Below are 24,591 nucleotides of genomic sequence, written 5' to 3' on the forward strand. Positions count from 1 at the left end.
GGCAGCAACTGTCAGAAGTCATAGTTCAAAGACACAGTACACTGGATAAATAGATGTTGTCTGACAGATGTTTTATCAAACTGCAATAAACAACGAGCTAAAGTACACCTTATTGTGTGGCTGAAAAACATTCTTATATTTTCTAATGAGAAAAGGTTAACCCCCCCCCAAAAAAAGATTTTATATATTATATATATATATATTATAAATCACCAAAGTTAAAGTATATTGCAGATATATATATATATATATATATATATGTCCTCCGCTTGGCTCACTTTCCCCTCGTTAGGCGCTGCTTTTCCTGGTAATTTTTTGTTAACCACAGTTGGTTGCCAGTAGGCAGGTATAGCTAGGACCATGTTTCTTCCATAGGAAAAGTATTTTGTTTTGACTTGCCTATATCAAGTGAAACCACAATGTACCATGAACATGAAGCTAAACAATAGGTTAGCGAAATCCTCACACAACTTGAATATTAAGGTGTAATTGAAACATTCATTTCCCTAATGAACAATCCTTTGTTTTCAGTAATTAAACCAGATCATTCGTATCCATTAGACTTAGACTATAGACAATTAAACAGTGCTACAAGCACATTTGCAGTACAAAACGTGCCTGGTGGAAATGGAAATGGAAATGGAAGTACATTTGTAGAGCGCGAATTGCTGCCCGGAGGCGTCCAAGCGCTAGGAGAATGTAAAGGGAAGGACCTCGTGGGGTGACTGCCTGGGAATTAGTAGGTAAGGTTGAAGAGGTATGTTTTCAATTGCTTTCGGAATAGGGAATGGTTGCGGTTGGATCGGAGATGAAGCGGGAGAGCGTTCCAGGTCTTGGCCGCATTGAATGACAAAACTATATTGAGAACCCATCGATCTGATGTTATTAGTTGTCAGTTGTTGAAGTATTGGGATATCCTGCCCCAACTGGTGTTACAGGGTACAAAGATACAGTAGGAAGAGCCAGGAAGCCGCTACTGGCGCTTAGTGGAATCCCTCCCCTGGCGCCCTTGCCATCCTCTCGATGATGGACGAGAGAAAGAAGACGACTGGCCCTGTCGTTGAGAATATTACGGCCGGTATGATTGAGAAGGATGTGCGTAAGAGGAATAGCGCTTCTGCGGATATCCACCTCTGTAAGAGGAGAAGTCTCTACCCCTCGCTCCATGGAGAGGGACCTTGCGGTATTGTAAAGTCCCAAGGGATATTGTAGTTTCCGTGTCCTTCTTTATATCTTGCAGTGCATCATCAATGTGCTTCCCAAAGAGCTCCTCACCATCAAATGGAAGGTCCTGGACCTTGTTTTGAACTTCTGTCCAGAACCAAGTGGCACTAAGCCAGCCTTGGCGTTGAAGGACTGCTGTCCCTGCTAAGGAACGGAAGGCTATAGTGGCAATATCCATTGCGCATCCAATGATTTCCGAAGATGTTCTCTCCCCCTGGAGGATCTTTTTGGCTTCAGCTTTAGCTTCATTCGGCAGTGGGTCTAGATAAGTAGATAGATCACACTACATCTGGCGATCATACCTTCCGAGAATCGCCAATGCATTGGCTGCTCTAACAAGGAGGCTCAACATTTTAGACTTTCTCTGGGATGTGGAGACGAGGAAACTCGTTGATAAGCCCGTCGATGGAGCCAAAGTAGACGTCTGTAAAGTTTTTGAAGCCATCGTCGACAGTATCGATGTGTGAACTTGTCTCAGCTTGTCCATCAGGTGGGACAGAAGCTATTATTTAAAAAAGTTTAGCCTTCTCAGAACGAGGAGGGGAAGCAGAAGGCACATAGGCTCTTTTCTCTGCAGGAGCCACTTCTGGAGCAAGTCCTTCCCTCTCCTTTACACTTCAATGAGGAGATTTGATGGGACTACGCCTGTCAGACCTATTAGAAGTCTTTTGAAGGGGGGTCTGAGGAAGTAGAAGGTGAAGGCCAACCCCGTTTTTGTGATCTTCTCGATGAAGTAGCTGATGAAGCATCGTCACTGTCACTGGAGACAGGATCTTTCTGTGACTTCAGTTTTTGAAGCCAAGTGAGTAGATGTCCCTCACAGTCCTGCAAGGTCTTGGTGGAGAAGGTCCGACAGATCTTCCAGTCAGTAGCTTTGTGGTCAGGGTACAAACAATAAATACAGTCTTTATGTTTGCCCTCCACATAAAGTCTCTTTTTTGAGCTGGTGGCACAAGCCTTGAAAGGAGACTTCTTCTCCTTGTCGGACATGTTGAATTTGAAGTGAAAACGTAGAAATAAATTGAAGAAAACTGAGCAGAGCTCAGTGGAGACCCCCTTGCACAATGTGCGGTACAAAATCTAAGACTCTGAGGCTCTCTCTGGAAGGCTCTATGGGGTGAGGCTGTTCTGATTGGCAATTCATTTAATGTGGTCTCTTTTACAAAAAGAGAATGATATGCTACAAAATGAGATGAGGCCTATATTTCTATGGTATTTTTTATTTACCAGGGACTCCCATCTCAACAACGTGGAATGATACAAGCAATGGGTATCTTTGAAAGTTCCAATTCTGGAGTAGTTGACTTTACACTACAAAGACAAACTTACCTTCAAAATGAACAAGGATACCTTCTGCCAAGTGAAATAATGCCTGTATGACTTTATAGTCTACACTGATTGTTTTGCCCAGCCTGCGCCACTTGTGCAGTGGTAAAGGGTAAAATGAGAGATGGATAATTCAAAACTATAAAAATTTTCATGCGGTCACTAGATGATTGCACGAAACGGCTGGCTGAACTGAAATCTCTAATTCTGGCACTAGAGAATATGGATCCGGAATTCCCCACACTTATAGTGTATGAATCATATTATTGTGTTTAGTCTTATGCGTACTTACATTATTGGAGCCATCATGGATTCAGAGACTCAAAAGATAATATTATACGCAAGTTGCTTGGTGAAAAGTGGCAAATCTGGTGCCAACATGTAGGAATAAATGTTGCAGGAAATTCATTGGTGGATAAAGCTTCAAAGGAAGCCATGCAAACTGCTGTCATAGCTACAGTGACTCGTTCCAGCACGAGGACAGATGAAGACATCATGACGGCCATCACAGCTTCGCTCTGTGGCACCCCCTTACCAAAATAATTTCCAGCAAAATACTCCTACCTACTAAGTGCGCAAAACATTCAGTTTGTTTGTCGTCCTGAAGTGGGAGATAGAGTAATACCAAATTCAGACCGCAGGCCCGAATTAATCATGGCAGGTCATGAGAGTCTCGCATCAGCTCATGCAGGGGTGGCAGCTACAACGCTATTGGTGGCCAGGTCTATACAAACAGACTAAGGACTATGTCCCTAAATGTGATATTTGGCAACAAATAAACGTTTCTACCACAGAATGACTACCTCAGATACCTCTACTAATATCAAACAAGCCTATGACCTGCATTTATCTGGGAACACTGTGGGCCATTACACAGTGATGGCTCATATAAATACATTCTGTTGACAGTGGATTCCTGTTCTCAATTCCTCTGGGTATGGCCACAGCATTCGGCTGAAACTTGAACTGGTATAAAGGACTTTATCCGGACATACGCAAGATCCTCATTCCATCTGGTTCAGGGCCCAGCGTTTGCCTCCAAGGCTTACCGGGATACCATGAGTACCTTGGGTGTGGCTGTGCACTATTCCTCGCCCTATCATCCTGAGGGAAATGTGATTGTGGATAGGAAAACCGTGACTTAAAGCAGCCTTTAATACCTAGGGTATTAGGTTTAGGTCGTAACTGGCTCTAGAACCTGTATGGGGTAGAGACAGCTTTAAATAATCTGCCAAGAAGATCCTTGGGTAGTCAAGCTTCCTATGGGGTCCTGTTCGGGGTCAAGATATTCCAGACCTTGACATTCCAAGTACAGTGGCACCGGAAATGCCTTTTGATATCAGTACAGGAACTGAAAAATGTGACAATCAAATAGACAGGCTCCAGAAACATTCTGCCACTACAGAGGGGAAGGGTCAATCACCAACTCCAGGCTGGATTACAGAGGTCAGAGATCTGGTTCGAGAGAACACTGTGGACAAGAAGGAGTTTGTCCCATCTTACAGAGCGCAGGTACCACTAACCTCTCTCAACATTTCAGAACGATTAGGTTTGCATTTGTTAGCACCTTCCAGACTAACTTCAGAGTAATTCCATCTTTCATACACAGCCTGGTTTCCAGCATGTTTGAAGGCTTCCCACTTGTCCTGCTTCTGATTGTCATGATCCTGGTTCTATATTTGCCGCTCTGCAATGGATGTTCTGCAAAGTGGCCAAATGACAATAGTACTCCCTCATGTGCTACTGTGCCATGAAAATATGATGCAGTATTTTGGCACACCCTTAATTCAGGAGCTGAACGACAAATGGTTTTTGTCCTTTAACCTGCATGGGTGGTTAATGTGTAAATATATTTTTAAATTATGTTTTTACTGTGCTATGTGACTCCATTGGTCACTGCAGTTTCCAAGATAAACTCTTTCCCTTGTGAGAGTTTGAAGTGGAATGTTTACTGTTAAAGCAGAAAGTGGAAGGCAGTTATCTGGGAGATCTGTCACAGACTGTGCCTGCAGTTTCTTCTGAGCAACTAACTTGTTACTACTACACTGTGTGGATATTTTTCTTGGAGATCAATGACCTCACATTGGGGACGAGGATGGATGCTGCACATCAGGGTCATTATCTCCATTATGATAGGCAGGAAAAATTTGTCTTCATATCACCTCCCTGTTGAGATGCTAGAAATCAGCCCAAAGACAAATTTCCTAAGAGGCCTCAGAAGCTACAATAACTGGTGCCACTGATACACACCACCAAGCATTTCACCATACTTGACTTGCTGTCTGCCTATCATCAGGTTCAATTGAGTGAAGATTCGAAAAACGTAACTGCCTTTATTACACCACTCGGCTGTATAGGCTCTATTCTGCAGCGTCTGTGTTTCAGAGGCTTATGACCAGTTTGTTGAAGGGGATGGTGGGGGTGAAATTCTTTCAGGATAATGTGTTAATTTTCAGTGGCATTCTGCATGATCATATCAACAGGGTCAAAGAAATGTTTTGCATATTCATGCAAAAGGACAACTTTCAAGATTAACAAGTGTATATTTGGGCGAACTCGGACAACGCATTTGAGACATGTTATCTCTAACGAGAGTGTTAAACCCAAGTATGAACTCATCAGCACAATATCTGAGCTGCCCCAGCCTTCCAACAAAAAAGAGGTACAAACATGTCTTGGAATGGTGGTGGTTTATTCCAGATTCGTTGCCAATCATGCGAGTAGCAATGTAGCCATTAGGAGTCTTCTAAAAAAAGGTGTCCAATATGCTGGGATGGTAGAGTGGCAAAAGAATTTGAGGATCTAAAAGTTACTCTTTCATACTCACAGTTCTGTCCCACGGTTGCCTTGCATAATACTCACGGACGCTAGTGAGAGGACGTTTGGTGCGGATTTGAAGCAGGAGCAAGAGGGATATTAGGTCACCATAGCGTTTGCTTCTAGGTCACTGTGGGGGTGGGTCAGAGGTGCAGTACTCGACCATAGAAAGAGAAACCTTTGGGGTATACTGGGCGATAAGAACGTTTCAACAGGTTCTGTGGGGTGCAAGTTTCTAGTGTGGACAGACCATAAGGATATTGGAGATCATCTCGAGTAATGTCGACTCAGCCATGTCCCGAATCTTTCTTGGCGATTTCAATCTCCACTGGTCTAATCCAAATGACCAAGCGGTTATTTGTTTTAAAGACTTTTTGAAGGATGATGATCTTAAGCAGCACTGTGACCAACCAACACACAACAAAGGTGAAACTTTAGACTTCATTATCTCGAAAGGGTAGTCCATCACACTGGAATCCATTAGCCCTTGCGATTGGTTAGATCACCACTGCATTCTCTTCTATATCAACATGTAGGTGAAGTTGAGGAAGGCTCATCCAACGAAATCTAAGATTTGGAAAAGGGATTTCAGATCAATAAACCCAGTTGAATTAGCTGTTGACTGTAAAACTGCCCTCTCCTCCCAAGCCGACTTGGGTGAGGATCAGTTACTCACCGATGCTTACTACTCGGCCATCTCTAATATCTTCGATGCCATTGCACAACTTCAACTAAAAAATACCTCATCAAAAAAATCCAAACCCTGTTACAACGACAATCTAAACATGAATGACGCAACCTTAGGGCAGCTGAACGAGCCTGGAAGTCAAATCCCTGCCTGTAACACTTAAAATTCCTTAGAGATGTCAGGAGTATTTACAACAAGCAAATCAAATGCGCGAAGGCAGATTACTTCAGACTACAACTTGATCAAGCTGCTAATCGCCCCATGAAACTCTTTGAACAACAATCAACTGGGGATTCAAATCACTCTGTCTCCAATGTCACCCCACCGTCTGGCGATTCATTTTCTGCTCTCTTCATCGAGAAATCAATACTCATCTCCAGTGAACTTGCCTCCAAGAAGGCTTTACTGCCAGTTTATGGGTCGGCACCACCTCTTGTCATAGAAAAGCCCAATCTCACAAGCCTGATCATCAAGAATAAGGCTTCATGGAGCACCTTTACCCCATTCAGTGAAAAAGACACCAACAGGATTCTTCAGAACATCAATCCATCCAACCACTTCAATGACCCATTGCCCCCAACCATTTTCAAAGAGATCAAGAATGCTCTCATCCCCACTTGGACAAGGATAGTAAACGCTTCTCTATACCAAGGCACGGTCCCAGACTGTCTAAAAGCAGCGCAGGCATCACCCAATCTAAATAAAACAACCACAGAGAAATCTGACCTCAATAATTTCCGCCCCATATCAAACATCCCCACTGTAGCTAAACTACTCGAAAAATGTGTACAATCCCAACTTTGTGCTCACATGGAGAATTTCCAACTCCTTAACCAAATCAAATCAGGCTTTCTGAAGGGGCACAGCACAGAATCGGCCCTCACGCACGTTATGGATGACATATTAAATATACTCAATCAAAATGACTCCTGCCTCCTTACCCTCCTTGATCTTTCCTCCGCATTCGACACGGTTAATCATGACAACCTCCTTTCCACTCTGAAGAACAGGATGCGATTCTCGGGTCTGGTGCTACAATGGTTCTCCTCCTTCATCCACCACAGAACACAAAGAGTTAAGACAAACCACTCCCTCTCCCAGCCCTCTCCAGCACTCATGGGTGTCCCCAAGGGTTCACCCTCTCTTCTATCCTTTTCAACCTCTTTTTGGAACCTCTTGCTAATTCTCTAAATGACGTGAACATTCCCTTCCATATGCACGCTGACGACACACAACTTTACCTGAAAATCTCATCCCTGGATAACATATTTTCACTCAAATCTACCTTAACGTCTACTCAAAACTGGTTAACAGAGAACCACCTCCTGCTCAACACTGAATTCCTTCTCATCTCTCCTCTGAACCACCCCTTCAAGCTAAACCTTTGGTTGAGTCACCTCACTGCTTTCAATTGTGCCCCTCTCATCATAGACTCTGCCAAATCCCTCGCAATCACCTTGGACACGCACCTGAATATGAAAAATCATATCAGACCTATGTAAGTGAGCTAATCACTTGATGAGAACACTCAGAAATATCAAGCCCATCCTTCCACAAAAGGACTTCAAACAAGCGGTCCAAGCACTGGTTTTACCGAGGCTAGAGAATGGCAGCGCTACACTCGGTGGCCTTCCCAAGTACACCCTGGCTTTACTGAGGTCAGCACTGAACGTTACGGCCAGACTAGTTGCTGGTACCAAACGAAATGAGCACATTTCCCTAGTCCTAAAGTCTCTTAAATGGTTGTTCTACGAAGCCCGAATACAGTTAAAGATTATCGTTCTAGCACACAAAGCCCTGCACGACAACAGCCCCAGGTACCTAGCACAAAATCTTGACATCATGTGGCGAGAGAGCTTCAAGAAGCGCTAACAACTTCCTCCTGAAACCATGCATCATGAATAAAAACAGAACTTATCATCGAGCCTTCTCAGGTGCTGCACCAAAGATCTGGAACTCTCTTCTACTGGATTTGGCAGAATATCAACAACTGCTTTCAAACTTGAAGCCAAAAGATTCCTAATGAACAAATTCTTACCTTCATTTGGTCGATGTGCATTTGTGCGCAACCACTGATCCTACAACAGGTGTTGATTGACTCTACATCCTTTTCACCATCCTGTGTTTCTGCTCTCTGCTCCTCTTGGATGTAAGGTTTGCCCCCGTAGCAGCCTGTTATTGACCTGTTTATTTCATTACTCGCTGTGTAACACAGGTCTGTGATTATTGTGACTGTAACTGGTTGGTATCCTTATCTGATATAGTTACTGGAGCTGTATTCTCCCTCTCTTCTCATTGTGTATCACCTGTATGCGTTTTTTGTGACTACAACTGTTTGGAATTCTTACTTGATATCGCTACTGGAGTAGTAATCTCCCTGTCATTTATAAAGCGCTCCGATATCCCTCAGGATCTGGTTCGCGCTATATAAAAATAAGCCTTTACAGTAGGTCTTTGAAAAGAACGGTCTTGACTGTTCATCTAGGATCTGAAAGTGGCGCTTCAGGATTTTCAGTTTGCTGTTTTTCTACCTGAACAACAAAAAACAACAAGAGAGATAGGGATAGACGGCACTCCTAACCCCCAGCCAATATACTAAAAAACAACAATGGAGTGACAAAACAAAATCCAATAGAAGGCTTTAAATATGTCCCAGATGGTAATTCCTGGACAAAGAACACAATACGCTATTTTAAATGATGTTACTCTACACACAAGAAGAACATCCTAAATAGGAAGCATTTAATACTTATTAATAAAAACCCCACTCATCAACATAGTTTATGACATGCTTCATCATAGGGTTTTTACCCAGGAGTCCAAGTGTCTCCCCGGTATGCTACCACGCCTGTGCTACAGCGGAGCAGGTATCAACAAATTGTTAAGTGAAAGTGTTTTGAAAAGTGCAATAAAAAAATGATGGACTGTCCTCCAATACAAATTTAGTAAAGAGTCAGGCCACCATTATTAAAAACTTGTGAATCGGACATTGTTGACCATCAATTTGAGTCAAATATGTCCTAGGTGGGTTAAAAGGTCGACATGTTTCTGCTTTGGAATTGCTATTTCAGCCAAGCTTTCATCAGGACCCAAGCTGTGTGGATATTCTTCTTGGAAACTAATTAACTCACAGTATGGTTATATTGCATACAGCCTGTGTTCCGCTGTTTGCAGTGCAGTTTGAGTATGCAGTGTATATATGCCTCTGAATTAAGGGTGGGCGGAAAATCCGTTTCGCTCGCGGATTTTCGGTAAATTCGCAATCCGCAAACGCTCGCGAATTTACCGAAAATCTGCAAATTCGCACGCAGCGGATTTTTTTTCTCTTGGTGATACAATTTTGCGGCGCGCGGCGTTCACTTACCGTCATTCAGCATTTGCAGAGTTGTTTTTCTCGATATTTTGCAAGCGCTGCGCCATTTTGGATCTTGCTGCGAGATCCCGCGGGAGTTTGGCGACCGAGATTACGTCATCGCGCTCGCCACCTTGCACAGCGAGAGTTTGTCAACGCGAGTACACCGTGATCACGTATTGCAAACCCGTACGTGCGGCGGGCAGCAACAATCTTGCACTCGCGAAAATACAACATTTGCAATTCTGCACAAGAAATCCACCAGCAAGCAGCATAAACCTTCTGAAAATGATGATTTTTATCTGAATAACTCCTCAGGTTGACATTTGCCTGCACTTTTTTTGCAAGGAGTCCAGTTTGGGGTAGGGGGGTGGGAGGAAGGAAGTGCCCCACAGTCTCCAACTTCCTGTTCCTGTCCAGCAGGCTCCTCCCAGTGCTTTGTCCATCTCCTGGTCACTTTTCATTTGGATCTGGAGCTGGAAGGATTACTTTTTGTGGATGCTGCTGGATATTTGGATTTAAGGCCTTTTTGACTTTCTTTGAATCACGTTTGGATTAGAAATTTCACAAGTAAGTTTGTTTGGGGCATTACAGTTGCTGCAACTACAATTTTGTAATTTTCGATTTTTGGGCTGTTGTTGGGGCCTTTTGCCCAGGGGTACTCAGTGGTGGGTGGACTGAGTCTTTCTGTGGGGTCTCTTTAAGAAAAACATCATGGAGGGCCTGGATGGCTTGGGATTGTGCTGATTTTTCTGTGATTTTCGTTCTTTTGGCCTGTTGTTGTGGCCTTTTCACCAGGGCTAGTGAGTGGTGCATGTGCCTAGTCTTTCTGTGGGGTGTCTTGAATTTAAACATCATGGAGGGCCTGGATGGCATGGGATTGTGCTGATTTTTCTGTGTTTTTCGATTTTTTGGGGTGTTCATGGGGACAGGCCATGTGGCTGGGGGCCATTTTGAGTGCTGCTACAGGCCTTGGCCATGTGCTGGGAGGGAGGGGGCAATTTTGAATGCAGGCAGTGTTGTTAGGTCTGCAACCATTTTGCCTAGCTTTCAACCTTTATGCCCAGGGGTTCTGAGTGGTGCATAGGCCTAGTCTTTCTGTGGGGTGTCTTGAATTTAAACATCATGGAGGGCTTGGGATTGTGCTAACTTTTCTGTGATTTTTGTTTTTTTGGGCTGTTGTTGTGGCCTTTTCACCAGGGATAGTGAGTGGTGCATGTGCCTAGTCTTTCTGTGGGGTGTCTTGAATTTAAACATCATGGAGGGCCTGGATGGAATGGGATTGTGTTGATTTTTCTGTGTTTTTTGATTTTTTTGGGTGTTCATGGGGACAGGCCATGTGGGTGGGGGCCATTTTGAGTGCTGCTACAGGCCCTGGCCATGTGCTGGGAGGGAGGGGGCCATTTTGAATGCAGGCAGTGTTGTTAGGTCTGCAACCATTTTGCCTAGCTTTCAACCTTTATGCCCAGGGGTACTGAGTGGTGCATAGGTCTAGTCTTTCTGTGGGGTGTCTTGAATTTAAACATCATGGAGGGCTTGGGATTGTGCTGATTTTTCTGTGATTTTCGTTTTTTTGGCCTGTTGTTGTGGCCTTTTCACCAGGGATAGTGAGTGGTGCATGTGCCTAGTCTTTCTATGGGGTGTCTTGAATTTAAACATCATGGAGGGCCTGGATGGCCTGGGATTGTGCTGATTTGTCTGTGTTTTTCGATTTTTTGGGGTGTTCATGGGGACAGGCCATGTGGCTGGGGGCCATTTTGAGTGCTGCTACAGGCCCTGGCCATGTGCTGGGAGGGAGGGGGGCATTTTGAATGCAGGCAGTGTTGTTAGGTCTGCAACCATTTTGCCTAGCTTTCAACCTTTATGCCCAGGGGTACTGAGTGGTGCATAGGCCTAGTCTTTCTGTGGGGTGTCTTGAATTTAAAAATCATGGAGGGCTTGGGATTGTGCTGTTTTTTTCTGTGATTTTCGTTTTTTTGGCCTGTTGTGGCCTTTTCACCAGGGCTAGTGAGTGGTGCATGTGCCTAGTCTTTCTGTGGGGTGTCTTGAATTTAAACATCATGGAGGGCCTGGATGGCATTGGATTGTGTTGATTTTTCTGTGTTTTTCGATTTTTTGGGGTGTTCATGGGGACAGGCCATGTGGCTGGGGGCCATTTTGAGTGCTGCTACAGGCCCTGGCCATGTGCTGGGAGGGAGGGGGCCATTTTGAATGCAGGCAGTGTTGTTAGGTCTGCAACCATTTTGCCTAGCTTTCAACCTTAATGCCCAGGGGTACTGAGTGGTGCATAGGCCTAGTCTTTCTGTGGGGTGTCTTGAATTTAAACATCATGGAGGGCTTGGGATTGTGCTGATTTTTCTGTGATTTTCGTTTTTTTGGGCTGTTGTGGCCTTTTCACCAGGGGTAGTGAGTGGTGCATGTGCCTAGTCTTTCTGTGGGGTGTCTTGAATTTAAACATCATGGAGGGCATGGGATTGTGCTGATTTTTCTGTGTTTTTTCGATTTTTTTGGGGTGTATAACTGAACTGATGTTCCTCTGTCTTCCATTGCTTTTAGGCTCACAAGACTCAAGAGAACCACCAGTGCCAGGAAGAAGTCCTGAAGCGATGTGTGTGTGCAGCATAACTTCACGCGACGTCACGTCTGACCACAGACAACTCAGCAACTCGTGCAACTGCGGCCTGCTGTTCTGACCTGCTCTGAAGAAGATGGCCCCAAAAAAAGTTCCCCGTAGCTCCTCCAGCAAGAAAGTTGCCAGTAAGAAGCAGAAGAAGCAAGTTACCAAGGAGACTGGTGAGCCGCCCGCCACGTTTTTTGGGAGTAAAAAAAAAAGTATGCCTGCAGCAGCAGCGGGATCTGCTGGGGACCAAGCTGGGAGCAGCAACCCCGCTCCATTGGGCTCAGTGCCACCACCACCACCACGCCAACTTAAGTCCAAGCCCTTGAGTGCTGCAGAGGCACTTAGTCTAGTTGTTCAATCACCATCGACCAGTGATGTTGGCTCATCGCAAGAAAGTAGCAGCAATGTCCCTGAATCAACACAGGTTGTTGTAACTCATCTGACGAGTGTTGAACAACCACAGCCGCAACAACAACCACATGTGCAAGTACAAGCCCAAGTACATGTGGAAGGAGAAGCAGCGCAAGGAGATGCGCAAGCAGAGGTGCATGGAGGGTCACAAGTGCCCACAATAGTTGTTCCTCCCGAAGTAGGGGCACATCAGGAAATCGACAATCAAGCGAGGTATCATTTGAGGAAGCCACTCCTCCTGATGATCATTCATTGTCTTCCACACCCCTAGCAAGGAAGAGATCAAGAGTGAGGTCTACATCTTCTTCAAGCCCACCTCCTTCTGATGATACGGATCAAAATTGGGAACCACCATCACTGCCGTCTGAGAGTGAGGCACACCATGATCTGACAAAGGTAGTTAAGCGTAAAAGGAAGGTCGTCAAAAGACTCATAGTTATGGAGTGTGATGAGGCTCAACAAGAAGTGGCGGATACTCCTGCTGATGAAGACTCTCACGACGACGACGCAGTCATCATAAAGGTCACTGCAGCCCCAGCGGGCATGCAGCAAAAAGACATTTTGACCCTAGCCCGAAAAGGTGCTGAACGTGATGATGTTGTTGACGAGGAGGCAATGGAAGAAACACCACAATCATTGGAGTTAACTAGTACACCAACACCTACCGCTTCCATATTTCTTACTCGCCAGAAGGGACCTCCATCCACCTCGACCTCAATTAGTGGTGGGGAAAGTGCAAAACATACTGAAGTTCGGCAATCCACATCCTCCACTTCATCTGGCATTAGCAGCAGGACCACCACCACCAGTATCGCCGCCTCCTCCGGCCCCCAAATACATTTCAAGTCCGCAGTTTGGGACTTCTTTAGTGTTTGCCCAAAAAAGGATAACCTCGCCATTTGTAAGTTGGCAGTTAGTCTTGGTAAGTTTGGTTCCAACTATGGTACCGGAGGCCAGAGAGGTCATCTTGAAAGAAAGCATGCTGTCAAATGGTTTGCGCACCTACAGGCGATCAAGGAAGCCCGAATTGCACGTAATGCTGTTTCATCTGATGATGACGAGGAGGAAGAAGACGTGTCAAACACTTCACTTACACCCAGTACCCCTGTCAGCAGCACACCCCATGTGAGCCTCACTAAGAGTGTGGGAGAGAGTGAGACACCAATGCAAAAAAGTTCATCAGCGAGCGTAACTGGGTCGAAGATATCATCATCATCATCCTGTAAATGCTTGGTCCAGGGCAACATTAAAAAGATGTTGCTTACAGAAGCACAATATGAACGCAAGCACCCACTGACGCGTCTGTATAACACTAAGCTGGCTAAAATGCTAGCTCTGGACCTTCTCCCTTTTTCTTTTGTAGAAGGGGTTGGTTTTCTAGAATTAGTGGCAGTGTTCTGCCCTAAATGGAAGGTTCCTAGCCGGTTCTATTTTGCAAGAGTTGCGGTTCCAGCACTACATGAAGATGTGCTGGAGGTGATTGGGGCAGCTTTGCAGAAGAGTGCTGTTCACACTATACATCTGACAACAGACATGTGGACCAGTGGCGCAGGCGCTGATTACATGTGCATCACTGCACACTGGGTCTATTTTTCAGGGGTTAAAGCAAAGCTAAACGCAGGTGTTGACCCGGACCAAGTTTTTAAAGCTGCTCGGAAACATGCAACACTAGCCATGTTTGGTTTGGAGAAACGTCACACAGCACAAAACATTTTGGATGAGTTTAACACAAAGGTCCTTCACTGGCTGTCCCCAAAAAAACGCCATATTTGTTATGTTTCCACAGATAATGGCGCCAATGTAGTTAAGGCCATGGAGCTGGGCCACTATTTCAGAGTGCCGTGTTTGGCGTACTGTATAAACCTGGTTGTTAAAAAATTCTTGAGTGATAAAGACAGTCCAGCGTACGAGGTAGTGGACACCTGCCGAAAAATATGCAACCATTTCAGCCATTCTTTTAAGGCCCGGAAGCATCTGAGGAGCCTGCTACATGAACGTCGAATGCCAGTGAAAGCACTCATCCAGGAGGTGGCAACACGTTGGAACTCAACCTTCTACATGCTTGAGCGTCTGTATGAGCAGTATACAGTACTCGATCACTATTTCTTAAAACAGGGCACAGCTCTCAAGGACCTGAGGATGGATACAGCGCAATGGGAAATATTTAAAAGCCTGACACACATGCTTCGTCCTTTTGAGGTCTTCACGCGTGCAGTCAGCAAGGAGGACTGTAATTTGGGAAAAGCTATCCCATTGTTGTACATGCTGGAGCACCAACTGAAGGCGGTGTCTTCTGTGTTTCAAACAAATTAAAAAAACCAAGACCCTTTTGTTTTGTCGGAGAAATTATTAGAGCTCCGACAAGGTGATGAATGTCTTAAAATGATCCACTCAGAACAGCATTACATTTGTGCTACTATTCTGGATCCACGCTACAAAAAGGCGCTGGCAGGCAGAGCATTCTTTCCTTTTGCTGATGAAGATGTTATAAAGTACAAACGTTGGCTAGTCTTGTCAGCCAAGAGGTTTGAAAGAGAACGGCAGCTCATTGAAGGAAAAGGCAGTACACCAGCATCAGCAGGCCATCCCCAGTCAAAACAATCCACTTCTGCACCTGTGGCTGTGGCACAAGTGACCTCTCAGCCGTTAAAGACACCGGCAACCGGATCATCTGCACCAGACACAACAGTAACATTGGATGCAGAAGAGGATTGGCTAACTTGGCTTGGGTTTGGTTCTCAAAAGGTCACAGCAACAGCTAAGCAAAGAGGAGGACCTTGAGTCGATGGTGCAGGACTATCTGAATCACTCAACAGAGGTCTATGTTAATGCTGACCCATTGGCGTATTGGCATGGGAAAAAAGAATTGTGGCCACAGCTCTCCAACCTGGTTTTAAACTACTTGTCTTGCCCACTCGCAAGCCTGTCTTCTGAACGTGTTTTCAGTGCTGTAACTCCCAAAAACAATGATCAAGATGAATCAGCACCTCATACCACCAGATTACAAAGTACGAGAAAGCACGCCGGATGAAGACGTGGTGGACAGCAACGTAGATGAGGGAATTTCTTCTCTGTTAGGTGACACTGAGCTCACCCTGCCTGAATTCGCAGAGTATGATGACAAAGCCTTATTCTTATTCCTGGACCCTGTCACCGAGCCCTGAAAATGAGACAATGAATCAATAACTTTCTTTTTTGTCCTTATTCACTTTTATTCCTGTGTGTCTGTCTTTCTTTGTTGTGCACAGTTAATATAATTCAAACTTTAATCACCTAATCACAAAAACAAGCCCATCAGCAGAACTGTCTTCACTTGTTTGCTTATTGATTTGAAGGTGTCGCAGTCTGCATTCCTCAGGTTCACAAGTTCAGAAGAACATGCTCCTCTATCCTCCTCCTCCAGACTCCTATTTCCATCAAAGCAGAGGGCTGGATTACGCCCAATGAAGAAAGACTCAGCACTTGTGGGGGTGTTCTACTTCTTTGCGGGTGAGTTGACGGCTCTGGGGCCATTGCTGGGAAGCTCTAATACCGGATAAAAGTGTTTTGGACCAAATCGGAGGCGGAAATATTTTTGTGTTTTTGCTGACTTGCTTGCCTTTGAGGTGGTCTTTGGGGGGTTCGGGTGTTTGTGGGTGAGTTTTGGGGTCTGGGAGCACTGCTGGGACACTCTAATCTTGATTGCATTTGCTTTTCAGGAAATCCGTGGTGGAAAACTGGAGTTATGGCCTAGCTGCACAGCGCGTTTGGACCGAAGGCCGAGAAATATTGTAAGTATGAGATTTTCCTTTTTGGCTGTTTGGGGGTGTTGTGCTTTTTGGAGTGTGGGTTGGCGGGTCTTGGGGCATTCCTGGGAAGGTCTAATACCGGATAGAAGTGGTTGGGACAAAATCCACGCTGATTTTTTTTTGCTATTTCTGACATTTTGCTCAATGTAGCGTTTTCGGGGGGCTTTCTGGTGTTTGTGGGTGGGTTTCGGGGTCTGGGAGCACTGCTGGCTATGGATACTTTAGTCTGCAAGAGGTTTGAAGCAAATCTATGGTGGCAGAGGGGAGTTAGGGCCTAGCTGCAAAGCACGCGCAGAGTGATTTGGGAAATTGGCAAAAAAATGACTAAGTCCCCATTTTTTTACTTTTGCTTTTTAGCTGTTTGGGGGTCTTCTACTAGTTTTCTCCTGGGTTGACGGCTCTGGGACCATTGCTGGGAAGCTCTAATACCGGATAAAAGTGGTTTGGACCAAATCGGAGGCGGAATTTTTTTTGTGTTTTTGCTGACTTGCTTGCCTTTGAGGTGATCTTTGGGGGGTTCCGGGTGTTTGTGGGTGAGTTTTGGGGTCTGGGACCACTGCTGGGACAGTCTAATCTTAATTGCATTTGCTTTTCAGGAAATCTGTGGTGGAAAACGGGAGTTATGGCCTAGCTGCACAGCACGTTTGGACCGAAGGCCGAGAAATATTGTAAGTATGAGATTTTCCTTTTTGGCTGTTTGGGGGTGTTGTGCTTTTTGGCGGGTGGGTTGGCGGGTCTTGGTGCATTCCTGGGAAGGTCTAATACCAGATAGAAGTGGTTGGGACAAAATCCATAAGGAAAAGCCTTTTGGCACTTTTTGTAACGTAGGGTTCGTTAGGGTTAGCCCTAGCAGCAAGATTGCATGTGTTTCGGGGTGTTCTAGATTTTTGCAACTGAGTTCTGGGGTCTTAGAGCACTCGTGAGAATGTGTAATTTTGGTTGCAAGTCATTTGAAGAAAATCCATGGTGGGAAAGGGGGGATTTGGCATAGGTAAAGAAAGCCTTTGCCACTATTCTTAACTTAGGGCTCGTTCGGGTTAGCAGTATTTCTATTGCATGTGTTTGGGTGGGGGTGTTTTTGAGTCTTGGAGCGATGCTGGCTATGGATACTTTTGCTTGCTTGCAAGTGGTTTGAATACAATCCACGGTGGGTAAGGGGGTATTTATGGCCTACTTTTACTTTCAAAGTACGTTTTGTCACCAGTTTTCTGCTAGGCCTCGTTTTTTGAGATCTGATTGGGGGTCTTCTACATTTTTGCGACTGGCTTTAGTAAGGGTCTGGGTGGGAGCACTGCTGGGAAGGTCTAATTTTGTTCTAAAACACAGTTTACAGTACACCTAGCTTGAGGGGAAAGATCCGCTAAATTAATTTGCCCATACTTATTTATCCTTCAAAAGGTGACTCAGACAGAGTGCGCATTTTCAAAAATATTGTACTGTCTATTAGCAAAATCTAAGTGTGACTTTTTGCACTACACAGTATACATACCTTATATTTATTTATCAGTGGTGTTGTAATATTATATCACTTCCTGTTTTTCGTTCAATAATTACAGGCCGGGTTTCAGTCTGTGCAATGGGGAAAAAAGGATGGAGTCAGGCTTCACATTAGCGAGCCGCAATTCAGCATCCGTCAGGCAGGCAGTGGACAGGGTGTCTTCTGGTCACCAACATTAATGGACGAAGCGTCAGCTGGAATGGAGCAGTGCCGCTAATAAGAGGAATTGTTTGCTGCATGCAACTTACTTACCAAATTCAACAGGACAACTACAACAATACAGATACAGTATCCATTCTTTTCTTCTATGAGTGTGTGTGACTGCATTTCTTGGATCTCTCTCTGCTTCTAAATTGATCCCTACAGCCATTCTATAGGTTTTACTTCGGCAATTTTTTTTTTTTTTGGTGTAAGACTTTATTTAGATTTGCTATTAATACAGTGCTTTTTTCCATCGTAACAAAGGACAACGTTTCACATTCAGCATCACGCCCATAACAGTACACAGCTATTTAGCCGACAACCTTCCGGTCCGGCAGCAAATGTTGGCATAATACATAAGGCATTCAGGATATAGTATTAGAGTATGTGTCGTCTTACTTTTCTATAAATTAAAACAAAACTTTAGACTCATGCAGATTAAATAGTCACTGTTAATCACCACATTTTATCCTCAGTGTCACTTGCCGGTTCAGGGTTCCTAGGCTATTGTCCCTCCCCCTCAGAACTCCAGGCTAAGCAGTACCTCTAATACCCGGTCCCTACCTGCCTCTGATCGTTTACCCACTCCCCACTGTCTCATTCATCCATCTCTTCTTCATCTCCTGAGCTGTCTTCCTCCTCCTCAGGAAGAGGCTCGCATAGATCCCCTCTGTACCTATTCCATGCCTCCCAGATCTTGTTCCATTTGCGAGGGTTGGCTCTCATTTTGTACACTGCACGTTCAGTCAACATAAGTCTATCCATCGTCCTACACCATAGTGCTAGCGTAGGTGTTTCCGCCACTCCCCACCTCTGTGCAATGTCGCGCTTGGCCACCATGTTCCCAATAGTGACCCATTGCTGCTTCCGATGCGTCAGGTCAGTTCCGTCCCACACATTCAGCAGGCATACACGTGGGTCCGGCGTTAGTGAAGTCTCAAGAGCTGGGGAGATGGTACGCATGACTTGCCGCCAATAGCTCAAGATGGCCGGGCATTCCCAAAGTGTGTGCAACAGTGTCCCCTCCTCCCCACACCCTCTAAGACAATACGGGGTTTCTGCCCTGTGCATTTTGTGTAGAGTGGTTCTGGGGCAGTATACTCTATGTAGTATCTTGAGTTGTATTAGCCTGAACCGAGCCGAAACGCCCGCCTCCCGTGGTGACGCCAGTGTGGCGTTCCAATCTGTCTCATCCATGGTGCCTAACTCAGTTTCCCACTTCTCTTTTAGCTGGATCAAGGGATCCGGGAGATTATTCAGTAATTTGCGGTATGTGAGTGAGGTGGCGCTTGTTTGCATAAATTCCGTGAGAAGTCGGTCCTCCAGAGGTGAGGATTCCGGGACAGTCGACCCTGGCTCAATTACTGCCATTAATACATGCCTTATTTGTATGTATCTGTAAGTTTCAGTGGGGCCTAATGCGTATTGTTGCTGCAGGTGTGAGAAAGGGACCATTCCAGTAGTGGTCCATAGGTCTCCCACCGTCGTGATTCCAATATTGTCCCATTGGGTAAAGCCCTTGCTGGATCTAAGACAGCCTAATTGTTTAGTGTCCCATAATGGAGTAAGTTTAGTTATGACCCCTTTCCACTTAAGTCGTGTCAGTGCCCTGATATGCCGGGTCATCAAGCGGGGCATGGATCCATTGATTAATTACTTTCAGCTGTGACGCCCAGTAATAAAGCTGCATGTTTGGCAAAGCTATCCCCCCGTCGTACCACCCGCGGTTTAGTTTAGTATGCGCTATTCTGGGTGGACGCTCTCCCCATAACAGATCGGTCATCACCGCTGTCACTTTCCGGAAATAGGAAGGCGGAATGGAGACTGGGGTGTTCTCCAGTACATATAAGAGGCGTGGCAGCGCCATCATTTTAAATAACGCCGCACGTCCCAACAGTGTAAGGGGCAGGGCTTTCCAGTGTCTCACATCCGCCCTCAGGCGAGTGAGCGGGGAAGTCAAGTTTCGATCATAGAACACACCTGCATCACTAGCGACGTGTATACCCAAATATTTAAATGAGGTGTCGGCTATCACCAACGGACAATTATCAGGAAGAATTGGCGCAGGACCTTTCAGTACATAAATGACTGACTTTGTCCAGTTGATTGTGTATCCGGAGTTCAGACCATGCGTATCACAGATTGCCAACAGTATCGGGATGCCCGCCTCCGGGTTGGATAGGTAAATTAGCATATCGTCAGCATACAGGGAGACTCTATCCTCCCAGACGTCTCCCCATTGTAGTCCTTTTAGTAGTGGAGTGGTCCTAATGATAGTACTTCGGCTATTTTTTAAACCTAATGTAGCCCTGTACTGTCGCATTCTGTCATTCACGGTTGTCGAAAGTACTTACTTTTCAGTAACAATGCATTCAGTAGTGCATGCACTTCCTTTATGTCACGTAAAAGATTTATGGTTAGCTTTGTACCCAAAAATTTCTTTATGTTCAATTATTGTTTGTCCATGCTGTGCTTTTTTTTTCTCTCAACAAAACCTACCCAAAAAGAAACCCCCATTCCCATCCATTTTACAAACCCTAACCCTCTTCCCCCGAGCTGTGTGGTTTTACTTGATGTGTGACTAAATGACATCAATAATTCCACACACTTGCTGGGGAGGATAAGGTCATAGCAACAGGCTGGTGAAGGAATCCGAGGATATATTCTAGACTTACTCAGCTTCAGTACTATTTCTTGTAGTAGTAGCCAATGTCAAAAATCCAACACAAGTACAAGTTATACTATGAATACTTTACCATTTGTTAGGCTACATTGTGGCACTGTTCTAGTGTACTGTCACCTGCTATATTCTCTATCGTACAGTTGTAATGCTACAGTAAGGACAAACCAGGTTTCATTTTCTTTTTTTCCATAGGCATGCAACTGCCACTGTGTCACACCACTAGTACCACCGCAATGAGGAGGAAATTTCATCCGCCCTGGATTGCCAACCTTCATCGCCATTTCCCGTGGAGCCAGCCCTGGGCCTAGCCCTACTTTCAAACACAAATTACAGGTAAGATAAGCGTTTGGTTGGAGGTAGTATAATGGACTATTAGGAGAGACGAGAGATTGACGGTAGTACTACTAAAGTCCTAGGACTATTCAGGAAAACAAACTTACTGTTAAACCCCCACCCATCCGACTCAAAAGCAGTAAAAAACAGGTATGGTCAGATAAAGTTTCAAAAAGTATATTTTTATAGCCCTAACAAAATAATCTCCTGCAAGACCCTCCCCAACCCCAACGATTGTCCTTCAAAAGTCCCAAAAAAAAACAACTCCCAAAAGACTCTAAAAAAGGGGCAAGGGACACTACGGCAGGGTGCTGTGGACTTTAGCGGCCAGGGCATCATGCTCCTTGCGGAGGGTGGCATGGTCGAAGCGGAGGCCCTCCACCAAGTTCGTATAGCTTAGGACCTCCTGCTCCAGGTAGGACACTCTGAGGCATAAGCGGCGCTGGCGTGCCTTGCAAATCCTGTGGGGGGCAGCTGCTGTCTTTTCTGCTCAGCGGTGGCGTTTGGCTTTGGTAGCCCGGCTCCGTACCGCTGGAGCACTGCGCTGGCTGGCAGCCCGTCGGGGCACGGAGGAGGATGCAGATGTCCCAGTGGATGTTGTTGTGGTGGTACCGGTAGACTGCGTCTCCTCCTCCTCCAGGGCCACCAGCCGCCGATATTCAGCGACAGTGGCATCCAGCCTCCGTTGCCGGGCCATTCGAGCCAGCTCCTTCCTCCTTGATGGTATCTTTGATTTAGAAGGAGCAACTATATGAAGAAAGAAAGACAGTCTGTAACCAATGCTCCTTAAGATTAACACAAAATGATTGAGCACAAAGTTGTGTCACAGTACAAGTAGCAAATTGAAAGCACAGTACATAACTATTGAGGACAGTATCTATGTAACCTCCGACTTCTTCATCCTTGCTCTAACATTAGTGGGAGTTTAAGGAACAAATTCTACGAGCACTATGGACTTCCATTACAGTCGACTATGACAGTACACCAGTCTTATTCCTCTTCTTCTCTCTTGTTTAGGAAAATTGGTACGTTATCTTATGCAAGCCGGCATAATGCCAGCGCAGTGAACTTGCACCCGAGAAAAACAGACGCACACCATGATGAGTGAGACAGACTTGCGTTACTGTACCGGTCCAGTACATGCAGGTGGTGAAGCTCTTACTTTTCTATTACGGGTGGCACTGAGAATACTCTGTTAAAAGGGCTACTACTTAATTAATTTAGCTTTCACCCTACAGTGCAAATGAGTACTAGAAAAGGAAAATGAAGAAGCTAAATAATCTGATTATCTATCACTTCACATGGGATGTATTTGATGACATATGGGATGACTTTAGGTGCTTTGCCTATTATTGAGTGAACAGTGATACACCCACACATGAATGACGTACTACTACTAAACTAAAGTTATTAAGAGAGGTAGGGAGTGTCCACCGTAATAACCGGATATATGCTGTGCTTGCAGTTGCAATACAAACTACTGCTACTATTCATGGTAGTATTTGGACAAAATTACAACTTCTTTTCCTTGCCTTTCCTACACTGGAACGGACGTGCGGGTGCGGTGTTACATGCTCTTCAAAGTAACACTTAGTTCATCCAGTGACCGTCTACTCTCTCTAGATACACATATGCTATCTAAGAGTCAGATAGTACCGTGATCCAGGCATCCATCCATTCAAAGTATATGCACACATACAGTTTCTGTTTCACCCACCCAGGCTGTTCTCCTTGTATGTATGTATGTATGTATGTATAGGCATTTATATAGCGCACTACTTACCCGTAGGGTCCCAAGGCGCTTCGACCGCTGCGAAACCCTTCCTGGCTTCCCTGAGAGATGGTCCCTTAATGGGTATCTCCAGGGTGAGACCAGGCATCCCCGGCGGTCTGGTGGGGCCGTTAGTGAAGATGAGGCACTCGTCCTTCCACACTTACTTAAACCATTCTTTCCCTTTTCGTTCATCCCATCCATCAAGTTCATCTCAGATCTGATTGGGATTCTTCTCGCCAAAAACTTCACAGCTAAGTCGAAGTACATTTAGAGGAGGCTACTACCTGGTCGATTTATAATACACCCGTGCAGAAAGCACACTCTGCAGTCTTCAATCTCAATAAGTAAGGAATATATAGCTTACCTCTGCCCGCCACCACCGTGTTGTCCCCCACAAGATTGTCCGGCAATTCCACCGCCTCCTCCCCAGAGTTGTTCCCCTCGTCCAATGCCACCACCTCCGCGCTGGCCCCGCCTCCAGATGTTCCACCTAAAAAGTACATTTAATAATGTTAGAATACACCACTCACTACTTTATAATATTTGGTCTAGGAGGAAGAAAGAAATGTGAAAAAAAAATACAATGTAATAATTTGTGACTGTCTACTCTGAAGTAAAAATGTCCCTTTTTCCAGGGAAGGCTGTTGTCTTGCTGCACTTTTTGGCACAACTGATGAATGCTTGCTTTTTATTTTTAACACCCACCACTTTTTCTCCTAACAGACAGAAGCTTGACTTCTAAGAACACTAGCAAGATCAAGTTCAAACCAGGTGAGAGCTCGGCTAGACCACAAGAAATGTGTCCAATTAATCGTCAGCACTAAGCACTTTTCCATTTTCAGTTAAACGTTTACTTTTATGACAAACTTGATTTTAATAAATGTGTTTACTTTTAATAAAGCTTTTAAACTTAAATAGACTCTGTGGTTTTTGGTCCTCCAGACTAGAGTGGATGAGCTAAAGGTTTTGGAATTTTTGCAAGCATGAGTCGTTGCCTCTGACATCATTGGGGATCAATCAACGGTGACTTTGGGAGCTAAATGACTCTGCCACACTATCTAGTCAGTAAGGAGATTGGGGGTTCAACTACAAAGTCTGTTATCCCTGAGGTATGTGGAAAGTCTAACAGCACCTATTATAATTGATAAGCTAAGCACTGCATTATTTAGTGTCCATAGTTCTGTTTGTGCAGATTTGTCCCTGCAACAGTAGTAGAATGGATTGTCCTACTATCCAAACCAAAAGTAAAGTAGTGTCTTATTCTTTCTTGGTGGTCATTCACCTTTTTATTGTTGGCAATTGTCAAAGCATAAACATTTAGGAGACTTGAAAAGACATTATGGACAATCCCAGAGGACTGCACTCAGTGCATAGAGCTATTGCTGACTAGAATGGGAGTCCAATGGAATTGCCAAATGTGCAATCTTAGTTAGCTACACACACAGACTAATAAGAATAATCTAGTAATACCACAGGGAGTCATAGTCGAGGCAGGATAAGAATTTAGATCCAGTCTACAAGAAGATCAAAGACGATTTAGAAAAAAATCGAATGAGGAACGCTATGAAAAAATAAGTACTCTATATTAAAATTAAAACTTACTGGGGCCAGCAAAGGAGCCCTCGCCTGCCCGATCCTGGCCTGCATCCTGAACAGCACCCTCCTCCTCCTCCTGTGTCCTCCTCTTGCCCCTGGGGGGAGCGGATGTACAACATGAAAGAAAGAAAGACCAGAAAACATGGATGATATTTGTCAACCAAATCAAACATTTCAAAAGAACAATAACAAAATATTTTGGCGAAATAGCAAATAGACAACTATTCCACGGGATATATTATTGACCGATCTCATGTGGTCTACTACGTTATTAGTATTG

General features: G+C 44.9%; 1 protein-coding gene across 1 annotated transcript in view; it reads left to right on the forward strand.

Annotated features, from left to right (window-relative positions):
- OSBP2 (oxysterol binding protein 2) overlaps window positions 1–24,591 on the forward strand; it is a 1,786,946-nt gene that overhangs the window by 2,115 nt on the left and 1,760,240 nt on the right. The gene's annotated exons all lie outside the window — the stretch shown is intronic.

This window comes from Lissotriton vulgaris, chromosome 11, assembly GCF_964263255.1.
Source record: "Lissotriton vulgaris chromosome 11, aLisVul1.2, whole genome shotgun sequence".
Classification (NCBI taxonomy): Eukaryota; Metazoa; Chordata; class Amphibia; order Caudata; family Salamandridae; genus Lissotriton; species Lissotriton vulgaris.